Source organism: Sander lucioperca, chromosome 7 (assembly GCF_008315115.2).
Source record: "Sander lucioperca isolate FBNREF2018 chromosome 7, SLUC_FBN_1.2, whole genome shotgun sequence".
Taxonomy (NCBI): domain Eukaryota; kingdom Metazoa; phylum Chordata; class Actinopteri; order Perciformes; family Percidae; genus Sander; species Sander lucioperca.
In genome coordinates, this window is record NC_050179.1 from 11,216,251 (window position 1) to 11,222,055 (window position 5,805).

Below are 5,805 nucleotides of genomic sequence, written 5' to 3' on the forward strand. Positions count from 1 at the left end.
TATTAGAAAATTCTGAGAATTTGTGTACTTGGTTAAGACAACATAGATATGCTTATAATTTATTTTCAAGATGCTCTATTTTGCATTGACTGCAATGCGTAGATGAGGACACAATTCAACAAAAAAAAATTTAATTCACTTTTTGAGATAAAATTCTGAAATTTTGCACACCAAATCTACAGTGATCTTCATCAAAGTGATGAACATCAAACATTTCATTTGGAAGAAATTGCAGGATTTGTTTACACTACTGTATGCAGTAAAATGTTTTAAAGCACTGTTGGCTAAATTTTTGATAAATCAAAAATATGAATAGTAAATTGGTCAGTTGTCTGAAGATGAAGTTGCCCAAATTAGGTGTCAATTGAAACAAACATGTGGAAGTTGATAGGTTTAAGAAGTTTTGCAAAAAGTAGAGTGATAGACTTTAAAATTGCTACTAGGTAACAACATTGGGACTACAGTTTGGCATAAGTTGCGACGTTGTAGCATGTACGCCTGATTTTTTTTATACATTTTTAAAGTTTAGAATTTTAGATGGCTATTGTAGCGCCACCATCAGGACAATTAGCACACAAATCGCACTGATTAAGTTTGGCCTAGAACTGGACTTATGTGCAAAGTTTGGTGAGTTTTCGTGCATGGGAACATGGGTTTCTTAAGAAGAAGAAGAAGAAGAAGACAAAAACAATTACAAAAACAATTACAAAAACAAAAACAGATTCACTGCTCGGTTCCTAATAAAAAACGATGAAGGCAGCAACTTGGTCTGTATGTACTATGGCTAGTTGATGAGGGTAAGGGGTTCCATGGTGTAATGGTTAGCACTCTGGACTCTGAATCCAGTGATCTGAATTCAAATCTCGGTGGAACCTGAATTTTCATAATCAAACTTGTATATGCAATGTGAAAGACAACAGTATAATAAGATATGAGATGAAAAGCAACTGTTTTCAAACTTTAAGCGATTAATATTCGTCTTAAGTAAGTCTTGCTGCTAAAAGGAAAAGGAGTAATGCTCATATTATTTACATGCTAATGAAAATTTACTACGAAACCAAGTACACATACTATATATGTGTGTGATATACATATCACACACATTCCAAAGTTTAAAGTGCTCCTATTATGCTCATTTTCAGGTTCATAATTGTATTTAGAGGTTATATCAGAATAGGTTTACATGGTTTAATTTTCAAAACACACCATATATTTGTTGTACTGCACATTGCTGCAGCTCCTCTTTTCACCATGTGTATTGAGCTCTCTGTTTTAGCTATCGAGTGAGGGATCACACTTCTATTCCATCTTTGTTAGGAGTCGCACATGCGCAGTAGCTAGATAATGACTACTACCCAGTCAGAAGCAGAGTATGAGGGCGTGCCATGCTAGCAGCTAGGCGAGCATTATAACGTGTTACAAAGTGACGCACATTTGTCACGGAAGTAAAGGCTGGACTACAATAGAGCTGTTTGGAGCAGTTTGTGAACAGTGTTTTCTCTGGAAGATGGTAACTCCCTTTGGGGTGGACTTTGGGCTTTTTCACTTTGTAAACCTATAACATGCACAGAAAGATATATAACACAATAAAGGAAAGGAAAGCAGCCAAAAAGCATAATATGAGCACTTTAAGTGAAAAATATTTTGAAAAATTCTAAATTATATGATTGCTTTGCAATAATGAAGAAAGAGGCCTGTAGGACATTGAAAGTTGAAAAATAATAGTTGAAAAATTGTGACCCCTTGGTGAACCTGTCTTTCATGACTCTTAGGTCATGACCCAGACTTTTAAAAAACAACGCAATCTTGAAAAACATAAACTCTCATAAAGCTGGTCAAACTGGTGTGGCTTGCATGGCATATTATCAGCATTGTGTTGAGCTTTTTGTATTTTCTGATATACAGTATTTTCTAGCTGCATTGAGCTGGCCGATACACAAGCTTCCAGCCTTATTGAAGCTCATTTCAAGAGTTTTGAAAAACATTTTTTATTCCTCGTGACCATGTAAATTACCATCAACAATAGGCTCAGACCATCAACAGAGCAGTCCCCATTATAAGGTAATTTCATCTGTATTTTTCAGCAGGGGTATTGACTTAATCACAGTCTATAATTCATAGTGCCCTTATTAATCACGACAGGCTGACTCACATCTCAAATGACTGATTGTGTCACAGACCAAATCAAAGTCGTCACAATATTGGTCTAATTTCAAATCTCAAAATAACCCCCAACACAATTGATTCTTCTTTTGTGAATATCCTGAGTGAAAACAGACGATGCTGTTCCTGTAAAAACACCTCTCTGTCTGTTGCATATTTGTGAAGGAGGCTCGGACTGTTCAAATAACCATGTTTGGCTTAAATCTACTCCTTCTTCTCTTTGCAATTGGTAGTCTACCTTTTCAAAATAGGCGGTTGCCATGGATGCTCTGCTTCCCCCTTTTGACAGCAGAAGTATTAGTCACAAGCCTTCATCACAGGCTTCATCTTTCCATTCGCCTTGTTATTTGATAGAGTGGAACGACCACAGAAGCTGACTGTTTTTTTAATCTATAGCTCTTGAGCTATTAAAACATGTGATTTGCCATGTAGTCATGTTTCTGCAGTTACTTACTTACTTACTTACTTAATTACTTGTCTCTTGTTTTAGACAGTAACCAATGCAGAATAGTTTGCAGTTACAATAGGAAGTCAGAGATCATGACTGATAATAAATGATGATCATCTGTCTGTAGTTGATGAGTTGGGTGTACTACTAGATGGGTAGGTTACTGAGAATGAAGTGGATATACTCTCCTATATATTCCAATAGCTGATAGGTGGGTGTACTGTGGCTATACCCTACACCACTGTCTGTCTGTTTTAAAACAATTGTCAGCTGCCCATATTGAAAATGTTTTTCTTGGTGTAATCATTCCTTCTGTTCATAATGGACATTAGAGTTCCCTCATTAACCTGTTTTCAGTGCAAGTGATGGAGGAAAAAACCCACACCCTTCATTTTGTGCAAAAAAATGTTTTCAAAAGTTTATCTGAAGTTGATTTGAGGCATCAACAGCCGGAGTGAGACAGATCAAGTGAAGTGTTTTAGTACAAAATTGCCTCCAGTGCAGCTAAGCAAAGAAAAACCATAAAAAACTGCCCTGGGATACACAAAGAGGGGAAAAAGACTTTTGAATTTGTTTAACTTAGACTGTTGAGGCCTTGTATTACCTTCAGATAAACTTTTGAATGTGTTCAAAATGTGCACAAAATGAGAATTTTGTCCCCATTCATCTATATTGGATGCGCTTTAGGAAGGAACATTGTAATGTGAATATTGTTTTAAGTCAGAAAAACTATTCAACCAACTTTTCAGGTAAGCTGCCTCTGTGAGTAACATCAAATGTGATTTTTGGTTGCAAATTATTTTATGTTAGGTCACAAAATTATCTGTGATGATCTTGGCATAATTGAAGAGAAGAAAACTTAATTTAAACATGACTGCTTTCAGCTAATGCAGATACATACTAAATAAACAAATTGTTCCTTGAGCCTTTTTTTTGTTTATTCATATGTTTATCCAAGCAACACTATCATTGTAGATTTGGAGACCTCTGATGAAATATAAATGTGTAGCTATAGGGGGGGAATTGAATTTGTTGGGCCTTGAGCCTTTTTGAGTTTGTTTATTTATTTATTTTCCAACAGCAATATCAAGGTAGATTTGGAGGCCTCTGATGAAACCGTCCATGAATTGGATGCCAAATCAAGTAGGATGTTGGGAAATTAAGGTCAAGTCTAAATGGAAGTCATTTTATAAGTAGAAGACGGGTAAGACGTTCTCCTTAAAACTGCAGCTACAATAGTTAGCAAATAGTTTGAATTTATATGAATCATTGTAACGTCAGAGATTGGACCTGTCCAACCCTTGTATCACTTCCTTTGAACCCTTTTACATCTGAAATAACATCTCTGTGTGATGAGAAAGCCTTTGAGGAAGGCAGATGATGATTTTCCTTTATGCACAGATACGCTTGACTGGAGTCAGCTTTCAATCTGTGTATGATTCAATCTCACAGAGACAAATGAAATCCCCAGACAGTCGCTTGTAGTCTGCTGACTAGGCAATCAATTTGGAGTATTCCAGTTATCATTCAGACACTTCTGTTCATTTCTTGTATTTATATAGATTTTTTTTATTAAATCAGAACTTTTCAACTCAAGGGGATCTTAGACTTTACCTCTCTTATTTCTTATTTTTTCATCTTCTCATCATCTCTCAATTTTAGCATGTCTAATATTTTGGATTTGGTGTCTGTCATGACTACAAAGTGCAATTTCAATACAATATGGTTTTCATTATCATAAAGATTACAACATCAAAGATGACACAGCAGTGTCTGAGTCTATGATCTTCCGGTATACAAATATGGTCATTTGTACATGTACATGTCAACAGAACTGTATGTCTTGGTGATCACCACACAAGGGCAGTAGAGGGCAAGACAATAGGCTATGTTCTCTCTGGCCACAGGCACTTCCACTTTTCTGCACCAATTCAGCTGTTCCAACCATGAGACAGTCTGAATGCCAACAGAAAAGTTGAATTCCTGCAGCAGTCCGAGTCTAAGTGAAACAATTGTTAGTTGTATTCCTTCATGTTCCTCATGTCTAACATTTTAGAGATTATCCCACCCCATATACTATATCATTTCAGTAATGTTGGGGTGATCACCACTCTTCACTCACCACTTTTTCACACTAGACTATACATGTTGTGTTTCTGTGATGTAGATATCAATAATACATGTTTCTTTATTTGGTTTGCAGCCAGGTGACCAAGTACAGCAAACAATATTGTAATGGCTGTGTCTCCCAGACTAAAAGGTTAAAATAAAAATGTTTAAGTAAATAAACCATGTATATGTTGTTTTGGCAGAAAGATATTGCTAACTTTATCAGAGGTGTGAAAGGTGCAATTATATTAAATCATTTATCTTAAACAATGTACTGTTGTTATTGTTATTATTATTAAATTAACTAGTGTCAGCTTTGGAAACACTGTGGCCATGTCCTTTTTGTGGAAATTTGGGGGTTTTAGCAATGTATTCTACAATTTCAAGGTAACACTTTACATTTTATGGTCTGACTGCATGTATTATTTACACTCAATTTATTTAAATGTAACTACTTTTAGGACACCAAAAAGCACTCAGAATTTGATTCCTGGCCATGTGGAGAAGGCTGTAAAATAGAGCTGAAACACTTAATCGATTAGCCAATTGACAGATTATTAATTAAGCAACTATTTTGAATACGGAATAATCTTGTTTTATGCAAAAAAGCCCAAAATCTGCTGTTTACAGCTTATCAGATGTGAGGATTGGATGTTTTTTGTCATAGGTGAAAATAAATTGATTATCTTTGGGTTTTGGAGTGTTGATTGGACAAAATAAGACATTTGAAGACATCACATTGGACTGTGTGACATTATAACAGGCATTTTTCACTATTTACTGACATTGTATTGACAATTAATTGATTATTTGAGAAAATAAAGAAAAATGATGAATTTTAGTTGTAGCCCTTGTGTATGTGAAAATATAATTCAACAGATAGCTGCAAATGCAAATAATATATTTTTGTTTTAAGTGAGATGGTATTCTTGGTATCTGGTTGAATTTTGGTGACCCATAACAACAGGTGTGCAGTTCAGTATACATTTGTAAATCAGACCAAATGTTTCCTCACAGCCACGGACGTTGTTCTTCTGTCATAGCTGCCAGCAGTGTCATCAGTGACGTCAGCGAGGGTTGTAATC

General features: G+C 35.5%; 1 non-coding gene across 1 annotated transcript; it reads left to right on the forward strand.

Moving 5' to 3' along the window:
* Positions 1 to 803: 803 nt before the first annotated feature.
* Positions 804 to 875, forward strand: trnaq-cug. Its single transcript has one exon. It is a non-coding gene; the product is annotated as a tRNA-Gln (tRNA).
* Positions 876 to 5,805: the final 4,930 nt, after the last annotated feature.